Here is a 12,446-nt window from a genome sequence, read left to right on the forward strand (position 1 = left end):
AGAACCAAGGGTTAAACTATGCGGCCTCTCAAGAGCCAATGGGCCAATAGTTCGAGCCCAAGAGTTTACTGAAATTAAAAATGCCCGGGACACCATCGAATTCCTAGAGACCCCGTGACAAAGAGCTGCTTCTTTTTAATTACCCGCCTTAAATTAAATCAATTAGTCTTTTGCATGTTAATCACCCAGCAGCTAATGAGATGTTTAATAATTAATTAATGCTCCTATGCCAGGATAATTAGATTTCTTGGCAGACTATGTGCAGGGGCCGGGTCCTGTCTTTCCTCCTGGCTCTCAGAAAGACTGTGGTGGGGGGATGGAGGGAGGGGTAGTGGGAGGGGGGTTGAGCTCAGTTCTTGGACGTCCCTCTGCCTAATCATAAAGGCATCTTTCTCAATGTTTGGGCTAAAATTCTCCATCACGAACATTTGTAAATCTACGCTGTATCTTGATTCCTGTGTTTCAGTGTAAATTTACACAATGTGGAATTAAAATTGTTTCCATAATTAATCATGGAGAGATGCCACAGTCACAGGGTTCAAGGAGTAACCATAGAAAATTGTTATGAATTCCTGTTTCCTCAAATGCAAAACAGTTGCTAATTCATAGTGGTGCGTAGTGCGCATTTACGCATGCCGAATTGTCTTGCTTGAGTGTAATTGCACTTTTCGATATGTTTTGTTCCAGGGTAAAGCACTTGTTTGTGAGGAGAAATCTCTTCTCCTACCACTTACCTCACCACTTTTGGTGGTGCGGGCTCATCGCTGCCCCACGGGAACAGGCTTACTCCTGCTCTAGATATTAATAACTCTCTGACCTTCTGGTTCGACAATAAGCTGAGAAAACATCTGTAATGATCCACAAACAAGAACATTGGCGGATGCTTCCGAAGTTTCAGGACGTTCCAACCTGGAGCTTCCATTCCTCAGCCTTGTATCAGATTTATTACACAGGCTTCTAGGTGAGTGTAAATCTTTTTACAAATACAAAACCACGGGGCATATTACCAACAAGTAGCGATATTTATCGCTAAATAGGCTTAGCGACATTTTTTTTATCGCTGCCTATCGCTGGATATGTTAGCGGAGAAAACATGCTATTAGCAACGTTTTTCTCCATTCTGCTAAAATATCCAGCAATAGCGGCGAAATGCGTGAATATTGCTGAGAATACAGCGATATTCACGCATTAGCGACTAAATGCTCTTAGCCATGTTATCCACCTCCCATTGGATAACATGGCTAAGAACTGGTCTGGGCAGGTGTTAGTATTTGGAGATATTCACGCTTAGCGCGAATATTTCCAATGCTACGCCTGCCTTGCTAATAGGCGATAGCAACGTTAGCGACTGCTTTCAGTACCTAACTGGTTGGGTGCGCCCACTTTGCATTTTATTAGCGATAAACATCGCTGACATGCAATGCGGGCCCCAAACCGCTCGCTATCGCCTAAAAGCTGTCGCTAACATCAGTTAACGACTGCTTGCTAATAGGGCGATAGAATTATCGCCGCTTAGCGGCCGAAAACGGCCGCTAAATTGGCGATAATTGCCTATCGCCCCCCTTGGTAATATGCCCCCACATTTTGTGGATTTACCTTTGTAAAATAAAACGGTTGGCACATTTATGTGTACCATTGATTTCAAAGCACTTTATGGCACTTTATGGTCTGGGGGACACTCAACAAATGCCCAATGTTTGGTGCTTCACCTTGGAAAGCACCTTGGAAATTAATGTGCACTCTTTCAAGGTGTGAGAATGTTGCTCTGTTTCCTCTGACGTTGCAGTCGGTTCCACTAATGCTGAGGTGCAGATCTCTTAAGAGCCTCATACAAGCAATGTTGACAACTTAGGGCCGGATTTAGGGCCATATTATCAAGAAAGGGTGATACATTATCGCCGCTTTTATCGGCAGGAAACTGCCGTTAAAGCGGCGATAATGGGCTTGATAATATGCCCTTGGCGAATTCCCATAGAAGCCCAGGTTCTGGTGTTAACCTGGGCTTCTATGGAAATTCACAAGGGCATATTATCAAGGCCATTATCGCCACTTTATCAGCAGTTTCCTGCCGATAGAAGCAGCGATAAAGTATTGCCCTTTCTTGATAATATGGCCCTTTTTGGCGGACAGGTTATTCTGTCACAAAGTTGCCAGATATCCCAAGATGGGATTTATATTTTGGCGGAGGCAGCCTGCTGATACCCTGAAAATTAGTTCCACCTTTTCTGAGTAAGCGTAAGCCATCTTCCCTCCACCCATCTGACTACCACACACAAACAGGTTCTTTGGGATTGACTGGTACAGAATGATTCTTAAACGTGTTTCTCAGTACCATATTAACCCCTTAAGTGCTTCGAACGTTCGGCGGCCGACGGCACCACTACCTCGGGAGTGCTGCCGTCGGCCGTTGAACGTTCAAACTGCACCTGCGCAATGGAACGTCCAGCACTGGAGCTGGACGTTCCATAGCTGCTAAGGTGTTAATAACATGACAGGCTATACCCTTGGGGTACACCAGACATTCATGAGTGAGAGAGGGGACTGAGCATGCAGATGCCTCAAATGACTCTCCGGAATCTACGCTGGTAGGACCTGCTGGAGCTGGTTTGAGGACCAGGTTGGTGCACCCAGAGGCTGGGCGTTTTTACTGAAGGATGGCAGATTTATGGGCCTATTGGGCTACTAAGAAAGACTGCATGGATTTGACTTTGCTGTAAACAATGTTTGTTTTAATATATAGCAAGTACTGGGCACACGTGAGATATAAATAACTTCAAGTAATATAGTCTTCTGAGAAAAAAACAAAGGACACCGGTTGTATAGTGAAAACAATATATTGAAACTCATATAAGTCTTCTTTTCTTTTTTTGTTTTACAAACGCCAGCCGACACGTGTTCCGTCAACAGGACAGTGCCTGTGACTCATCAGGGCTGTAAAGAACATATAAAGCATAATATATGAGCAAAAAATGTGTACAGAATACAAAACATGAAGTTACAAGGCTGTGGAAGCAATCCTAATAAAAATATGTATAAAGTGACGTGTGTCGAAAGATACCAAAATGGATGTGTATGACGACTGGGAGGGAGAGGTGGATCATGTACAGAACGATGCTTGACACCATAAGGGTAAAAAGACATGAGTGGAGAGATATCTACGGACAGTGAGCGTGTCTGAGATAAAAGTGGGTGAATGAAGGGTGAAGACTTAAAATGTGAGGCGAGGCCGTGTGATTGAAATTATTGTTTGTGTGAATTGAACATCGGTCACAGCAGAATGCCACAATATGGTAATGTAATGGCATACACCGATACATAATAAAACGATGTGTCAAAGGATATCCAAGAGGTTTAGTGAATTGTGGTCCCAGGAGGTGGATAACACATGATTAGTGCTAGAGTAGACGTGGCAGACGGACAGTGTTTACGGTAGTGACCGCCTGGGTGTGAGAGACGGACAATCAGTGCTCGAGGTTCAAGGTGGCCGTGACGCGAGACGGTAATATTTGCACAATGATGTTGTCGCTAAATACAGCTCCATATATAACATTGCAAGATAAAAAAACGGCAATTTTTATGGAAGGAAATGGAAAGGTCACATGGTGATTCAAAATAAGCATGCACAAAATGCGACACCATAATCAGGTACAAGGGAACATTTTTGGGGGGAGAGCACTGCGATAAACTGACAGACACGCACACGTGTGAAATGGGAGGAAACACTGTGAGCAGGAAATGGTCAGAGAATGTACATACGATATGCGAGTCACCTAAAAGTAAATTGCTATATATGTCAGTTGCTGCACAGGCCTCAGGAATCATAGCCTACGCATCAGATTGTAACGCCGCTAATTAACTCATAATTAGAAGCTAAAGCTAACAATTGATGCATAAGTGGGAGGAATCAGTACCTATGCATGCACAAATAAAGCTGCTAAATATCAAATTCCGTGAAAATGATAAAATTAGTGCCTGCGCAAGGCTACGTAAGTACGTAAAAAAAATCTGTACTGTGAGAAGGATAAAAACAGTTCACATCGAGAAAATACGCCTAAAATATGATCCCAGAGAGAAAGTGCCAGTGTGAAAGTAAGAGTGATAAAGGAGAAAATGTACCGCATTACTTGCGAGCGGCGCGTGTTCTTATCTGGGGGGCAGAAAAAAAGGGGGGGAATCAGTCGGGCCACGCGGGTGATCAAGAGGCTGAGAATGGCCACAATAAGGCATGGGGACACTCACCGGGGTAACGGTGAAGTTGTAGCAATCACGAAGGGAATGAACAGCAAGGGGCAAAGGACGGATGGCTTGCGTGGGAACAATCAGGTACGACTGTGGCCGGGTCTCCTAATACGTGGGAAAAAAAGGGTGTGGCCGAGTTAAACAACCGGTCCGGGTCGGCCGATGGGCAAAGCTAAGTCTGCTCCGTGCAGAAAATGGAGGCTGTGCTGTTACCTGTGGGAAGCTGGTTGCTCCGGGTCGTAGTGGGGTTGAATGTTCAGGAGAGCGACGTGCTTGTGTTGCCGGTAGTGAAATACCAGATGGGTATGTGTGCGCACACACGCTGGGAAATGCACAGGAAGTGAGGAATCGTGATCTGGGAGACTAGAGTGCTAACTAAGCGGGTGTATTAAATAAAGTTCTCAAAATGCCATCAGTACCACACATGACTCTGAACTTTTTTAGCTTGTGCCCTTCCTTCACTCCATACACATATGCAGGAAACAGCGCAGCCTCCATTTTCTGCACGGAGCAGACTTAGCCTTGTCCATCGGACGACCCGGACCGGTTGTTTAACTCGGTCACACCCTTTTTTTCCCACGTATTAGAAGACCCGGCCACAGTCGTACCCGATTGTTCCCGCACAAGCCATCCGTCCTTTGACCCTTGCTGTTCATTCCCTTTGTGATTGCTACAACTTCACCGTTACCCCGGTGAGTGTCCCCATGCCTTATTGTGGCCATTCTCAGCCTCTATATCACCCGCGTAGCCCAGGTGGATGATTCTACAAAGAGAGCTGCGGATTTTGCTATTTTCTTTGATGAAAAAGTGAAATCACTTGTGGATCAGGTCGCTCATCCTACCCCTCCAGAGGAGCGCAAATCCTTAGCCATTTGGCAGAGCTTTGACCCTATATCTGAAGATGCCCTTCTCAAGTGCATACGAGAAACGAAGCCATCCAACCATTCTCTTGACCCTATCCCCAGTGCCATTGCCATTGACTTCTATACCCATTCCCTCTCCTATTGGACCACTCTGATCAACCTCTCCCTCTGGCAAGGCTCCCTTCCTGCCTCCTTCAAAACTGGGCAGGTCACCCCTCTTCTGAAAAAACCCACTGCAGATGCGAATGACCTCAACAACTTCCGCCCCATCACTAACCTTCCCTTTCTGGCGAAGATCACAGAAAGATGTGTAGCAAAACAACTCTCCTGTCATATCAAGGACAATGACCTTCTAGACCACTGTCAGTCCGGCTTCATCCAAAACTGCAGCACTGAAACAGCCCTACTGCAAGTGGTTGATGACGCGTTGAGGATACTCGATTCAGGGGGGTCCTGTCTGCTAATTCTCCTTGACCTTTCCGCAGCCTTTGACACTGTCAATCATAATACCCTCCTCAATATTCTTCAACAGAGAATGGGCATGGAGGGCACTATGCTTAAATGGTTTGCATCCTTCCTTTCTGGCAGATCCCAAATGATCAAAATAGCGAACAGTCTTTCACCTCCTGTGGCGGTAGGTCAAGGTGTTCCCCAAGGCTCGATACTTGTTCCCACACTGTTCAATCTCTATTTAGAACCACTGGGAAATCTCCTAAGTAAATCCGGGATTCACTATCATCTTTATGCTGACGACACTCAACTCTACCTCAAGATTGCCTCTACTCACGATCTTTCCATCCTAAGCTCCACTCTCGACTCCATTCAAAACTGGATGTCAACTCATCAACTGATTCTGAATCCCTCCAAAACTGAATTCCTCCTCTTCTCCTCCTCACTCTCTCCTCCCCCGGTTCAATCATGGATGGATCAGATGAATCTACTAAACAATAAACCCATCATTGTCGACAGCGCCAAATCCCTTGGTGTCATACTAGACAAAAAACTTAATCTAATTCCCCACATCAATTCTATTGCGAAATCAGCTCGATACCAACTGCGCCTTCTTTGGGGAATCCGTCGCTTCTTCGCGGAGCGGGACCTTATAACCCTGGTGCAAGCACTGGTCCTCTCCAGACTCGACTACTGCAATTCTCTTCTTACTGGCCTCCCCAAATCCCACGTGTCCCCACTTAAGTCTGTTTTCCACTCAGCAACTCGTTTCATTTATGGGGCCAAAAGAAGCGATCACATCACACCGATGTTATCTACCCTCCGCTGGCTTCCCTTGGAGGCTAGAGCTATCTACAAGACTGCTTGTATCACCCACAAAGCCCTGCACTCCTCTTCTCCTCTCTACCTGGCGAATAAACTGAAACTCTCTGGAGGTTCTAGACCTTCACGCAATGCGGAGAATCTACTGCTTGAACCTCCCACTTTCAAGAAGGAAAGAACGATGGCCCAATCATTTTCAGGCAACGCAGTGAGAATCTGGAACTCATTGCCGCCTCAGCTCCGGACCACAGCCTCCTCCCAGGCCTTTAAAAGGGACCTCAAAGCTCTCCTCCTCCAGAGACACCTCCAAAAGTAACTCTCTTCTGTCTGTAGGAAGATCTCCCACTACTGATAATTTCTACTTCTCATGTCCATGGAAGTGCCTTCCCAGTGTGTTCTTGCGGTTAGAGTGTTTGGCTTTTATTGCAGTATTATCCATGTACTTGTGTTTGGTACCCTCTTGCAACTTGCACTCACCACTTTGCCCCTGTAACACACGGTTTGCTTCCTCTCACAGGTTTTTTACCTTTGATACTTGCACAAGTGCTACTTTTGCCTACGTAATCGTTTGTTCTTGTGCTTGAGTGTGTAACATATACTGCAGTATTATACCACAAATTATACTCTATTTTCTCTTGTAGCCTGCACACTTGTCACTTTTCCCTCCTGAGCACTTTTTACTACCTCATGTATTTTTGGTAGCCCACATTTTTACTACCTCATGTATTTTGTTTGCTCACAAGTGTCACAATTACCTTGTCTACCTCATGTATTTTTGGTTTCTCACAATTTTTACTACCTCATGTATTCTTGGTTGCTCACAATTATCACTTTACCGTATGTAACATAACGAATGCCTCTGCAATCTGTTGCTCGTGTAACGTTCTCAGTTTGTATCTTTTCTGTTCCTATTGTGAAGCGCTCTGACACCTTCGGGTAAAGTCCGCGCTATATAAAATTGCATAAATAAATAAATAAATAAATAAACTGATTTTCCCCCCTCCCTTTTTTCTGCCCCCCCCCAGATAAGAACACGCCCCGCTTGCAGGTAATGCGGTACATTTTCTCCTTTATCACTCTTACTTTCGCACTGGCACTTTCACTCTGGGATCATATTTTAGCCGTATTTTCTCGATGTGAACTGTTTTTATCTCTCTCACAGTACTGATTTTTTAACGTACTTACATAGCCTTGCGCAGGCACTAATTTCATCGTTTTCACTGAATTTGATGTTTAGCAACTTTATTTGTGCATGCATAGGTACTGATTCCTCCCACTTATGCAGCAATTGTTAGCTTTAGCTTCTAATTATGAGGTAATTAGCGGCGTTACAATCTGATGCGTAGGCTATGATTCCTGAGGCCTGTGCAGCAACTGACATATATAGCAATTTACTTTTAGATGACTCGCATATCGTATGTACATTCTCTGACCATTTCCTGCTCACAGTGTTTCCTCCCATTTCACATGTGTGCGTGTCTGTCAGTTTATCGCACTGCTTTCCCCCAAAAATGTTCCCTTGTACCTGATTATGGTGTCGCATTTTGTGCATGCTTATTTTGAATCACCATGTGACCTTTCCATTTCCTTCCAAAAAATTACTGTTTTTTCATCTTGCAATGTTATATATGGAGCTGTATTTAGCGACAACATCATTGTGCAAATATTACCGTCTCGCGTCACGGCCACCTTGAACCTCGAGCACTGATTGTCCGTCTCTCACACCCAGGCGGTCACTACCATAAACACTGTCCGTCTGCCACGTCTACTCTAGCACTAATCATGTGTTATCCACCTCCTGGGACCACAATTCACTAAACATCTTGGATATCCTTTGACACATCGTTTTATAATGTATCTGTGTATGCCATTACATTACCTTATTGTGGCATTCTGCTGTGACCGATCTTCAATTCACACAAACAATAATTTCAATCACACGGCCTCGCCTCACATTTTAAGTCTTCACCCTTCATTCACCCACTTTTATCTCAGACACGCTCACTGTCCGTAGATATCTCTCCACTCATGTCTTTTTACCCTTATGGTGTCAAGCATCGCTCTGCACCTGATCCAATGTGCGCAACTTGTTATTATTTTCACCTCTCCCTCCCAGTCGTCGTACACATCCATTTTGGTATCTTTTGACACACATCACTTTATGCATATTTATACCATTTTTATTAGGATTGCTGCCACAGCCTTGTAACTTCATGTTTTGTATTCTGTACAAATGTTTTGCTCATGTATTATGTTTTATATATTCTTTACAGCCCTGATGAGTCACAGGCACTGTCCTGTTGACGAAACACGTGTCGGCTGGCGTTTGTAAAACAAAAAAAAGAAAAGACCTATATGAATTTCAATATATTGATTTCACTATACAACTGGTGTCCTTTGTTTTTGTCTCGGAAGACTATATTACTTGAAGTTATTTATATCTCACGTATGCCCATACTTGCTATATGTTTCATATGGTGTTCTGGCATCTCTTGCCCGACCGCCTTTGAGAGGTTTCAAAGTTTTCCTCTTTACTGGTAGCACCGTCCAAGACATCTCCTTTCTGTCCATCACCACACACCATTACTGCATTGTGTGAGCGCCCTACACTGTACAATCCAAAGCTTCAGCCGAATCTCTGAATGTTTGTTTTAATATTGGGAAATCAATGCTAAAAACAGACCCAGCAGACCATAAAACATGCCTACTAACAACAACAAAAAACAGCACACACACTGGCCCAGATCCGTCCTTCTGGCCCTGCTGAATTGCCCTATAGGCCTGTCCAATCATGGAAATAGCCACATTCTTAATAATATGAAGCACACATCTATATATCTATATATGTCAATACACTCATGTTTATATTTGAAATAAAATCAGAGTTATTTGGCCTTGGTTACTCTTGAACCCACATAATACTTACTCCATTTGCATCTCTTTGCTTATTTTTTTGTGATGCCACCTGGGTCCCGCTTCCTCACCTAGGCCCCTCATTTGGAAAATCATGGCATATGGTCTGTTAATTTAAATTTGAGTGCACCAGTCTCGATATTGTTCTTCTTCTGAGGATTTTTATGTCACAAGACTCTTTTCTCCACCCTCTTGCTCCTTTCTGGAGTCACCTTCCTTCTAGATTGCACCATGTAGTAACTTCTCCATGGAGTCTCCTGTACCCCAGCCCGCCTACCGAGGTGATGAGAAATCTTCCATTTCATGCAACCATTGATGTACAGCATGCTTTGACTGCTCGGCCTAGCTACCCATGGAGAGTTAGGTGGATAAATAGAATAACTTGGGGGCACATTACCAACAAGTAGCGATATTTATCGCTAAATAGGCTTTGCGACGTTTTTTTTATCGCTGCCTATCGCTGGATATGTTAGCGGAGAAAACATGCTATTAGCAACGTTTTTCTCCATTGTGCTAAAATATCCAGCGACAGCGGCGAAATGCGTGAATATCGCTGAGAATACAGCGTTATTCACGCATTAGTGACAAAATGCTCTTAGCCATGTTATCCACCTCCCATTTGATAACATGGCTAAGAACTGGTCTGGCATGTGTTAGTATTTATAGATATTCGCGCTTAGTGCGAATATATTCAAAGCTACGCCTGCCTTGCTAATAGGCGATAGCTACGTTAGCGACTGCTTTCAGTCTCTAACTGGTTGGGTACGCCCACTTTGCTTGTCATTAGCGATAAACATCGCTAACATGCAAAGCGGGCCCCAAACCGCTCGCTATCGCCAAAAGCTGTCTCTAACATCAGTTAGCGACAGCTTGCTAATAGGGCGATAGAATTATCGCCGCTTAGCTGCCGAAAACGGCCGCTAAATCGGCGATAATTGCCTATCGCCCCCCTTGGTAATATGCCCCTTGGTTATCCCATAGAAGTGTGTTTGTAGCTGAGGCCCTGTGACACTAGTGTACATGACATTACTACTCAATGGCCTCTGGCTGCACCAGCTCCAAAATAAAATGTGTCACACCTCATTTAAAGCCCGGTGGTCTACCATCGAGCCAGGTGAGTGAAGACCTGACCCCTGGAGGAGGAATACCCGCCATATTTAGAGGTCTTCGCCTCCCTTGAAGGGAGCTCTGTAGAGCGGTGGGAGTACTGGCATGTATTTTTAATAATGTGCTAGAGTAAGGGCTTCTTGCTGAAATTAGAAAGACAAATGCCCCTGATGCATAAAGTGTTCCCCTCCTGCACATCAGGACACTTTCAAATTGTCCTTTACAGAACCAATGTGCCTTACATTGGGATCCCAGGAAAAAAAAATCAAAACGATAAACACACACCACATGGAGGAGGGCTACTGCCACCATGACCAGCGGGTCCTTGCTGCTCAAAGAGGCGGCTAAGATTATGCCAGCAGAAACTCTGAAGTTCCCCCTCTTCTATATGGGTCTGGAGAGGTGCAAGGATGGCACACAGGCATCTGCTGTTTTTTGACGTGTTCTTCTCCAACCTCTATAAGACCCTTACAGGGCCTATTCCAGGGATACTCCCTGATGAGTTAGACCACCAGAGGCCCCTTTCAGGCCCTCCAGGGACCAACAAACACCCACGGACAATTATAGGAAAACTGGGGACAGGATCTGCCCAATAGTGGGTTATATGGCCAGGCTGTGAGTCATCAAAGGATTGACCTCTCTCCTCTGGGCAACACTAATGCAGGGCTCAATTTGAGCCGGTGATTTCCGGTGCTCGAAAACTTAACTGTTACCTAATTGCCAATACCAACACTTAGGTGCCATGCGGCTCTCTCTGCCTAATTTAGAGATGAGCACAGCAGCAGTTGTTTATTCAATATACATTAAAAATGACTACTACCTGCCACACAAGCCATTCTTGTAGCTTTCGGGGCCAGGGCTAGTCTGAATTGTCTAGATGGTTAGTAGGTGTCACTGGCATCGCTGGCAGAGACAAAAGCCTCCCGAGGAAGGCCCTGGCTTTTCTTGTCCTACAAATTAAGCACTTTACTAAGACCTCCTTCATAGACATCTAACACACTACAGTGAAACTGGAGGCTGTGCGCTAGTAAGGGAAAAAAGAAAATATGTTGCCAGCGGCTTACAGAGAAGAGATTGAAGGAGTATGGGGCATATTATCAACGCTGTGCAAAAAATATCGCACAGCGTTAATAACGTGGAAAATTTATCGCCGATTTCACATCGCCTGTTAGCAGCGTATTCTCAACGCTAAAGCCAACAGGCGAAGTGAAATCGTCGATAGGTCGCATTAGCGTGTGAAAACAAGCGCTGTTTTCACGCGCTAATGTGTGCCTTGATAATATGGGGAGGGTGGATTCAGCTTTATGATCCACCCCCTCATGTTAGCAATGCCTAACACGTACTAAAAGCAGGCGTTGGGAGACCTGCGATAGACACGTTTATCGCAGGTCTCCTTCTCCCAAGGCCTGCCTTGTGAATAAGGCAATCCCACCTCCAACCACATTTTACATGTGGTTGGACGTGGGAAAGCCCACCATGCCTCTCATTAGCGTTATTCATCGCCCCCAGCGTGGGGGCGTTGAATAACGCATGAAATGCGTCGCTAACCAGAGTTAGCGACGCTTTGATAATAGGGCGATAATTAATTCATGCGTTAGCAACTGGAAAAGGTCGCTAACACATGAATTAAGGCCCTTGATAATATGCCCTAAGTTTTGAAGAGGCCCCTGCGAAAAGCAAGCACATTGACTGATGAACCCGACCGTAATTGTGAAGCTCTGTAATTGTTTGTAAACTGTAATTCCGTTTACGAACACAAGAGGGAGCGCATGGCATACAGAAGAGTGTACTACGTGTCGCCATTTCAACAGAAATGGGTGACGTGACTTTTAATTTTCCTTATGATAAATTAAATAGCTCTTTGAGTTCTTTTTTGGTATTACTGTGGTACAGGTAGAACCAACCGTAAGCAAAAAAGTGTAGACTATTTAAAAGAAACTTCAAATTTCAAGCAAGATTAGTCATTCATCTTGAGCTAAAATGTGCACTTGCTTCGAACATCATTTTTTTTTTAACGAGTTTTATATAGCGCGAAATCGTCTGGAAGGTATC

The sequence above is a fragment of the Lissotriton vulgaris genome, chromosome 1_1, assembly GCF_964263255.1.
Source record: "Lissotriton vulgaris chromosome 1_1, aLisVul1.2, whole genome shotgun sequence".
In the NCBI taxonomy this organism is placed as follows: domain Eukaryota; kingdom Metazoa; phylum Chordata; class Amphibia; order Caudata; family Salamandridae; genus Lissotriton; species Lissotriton vulgaris.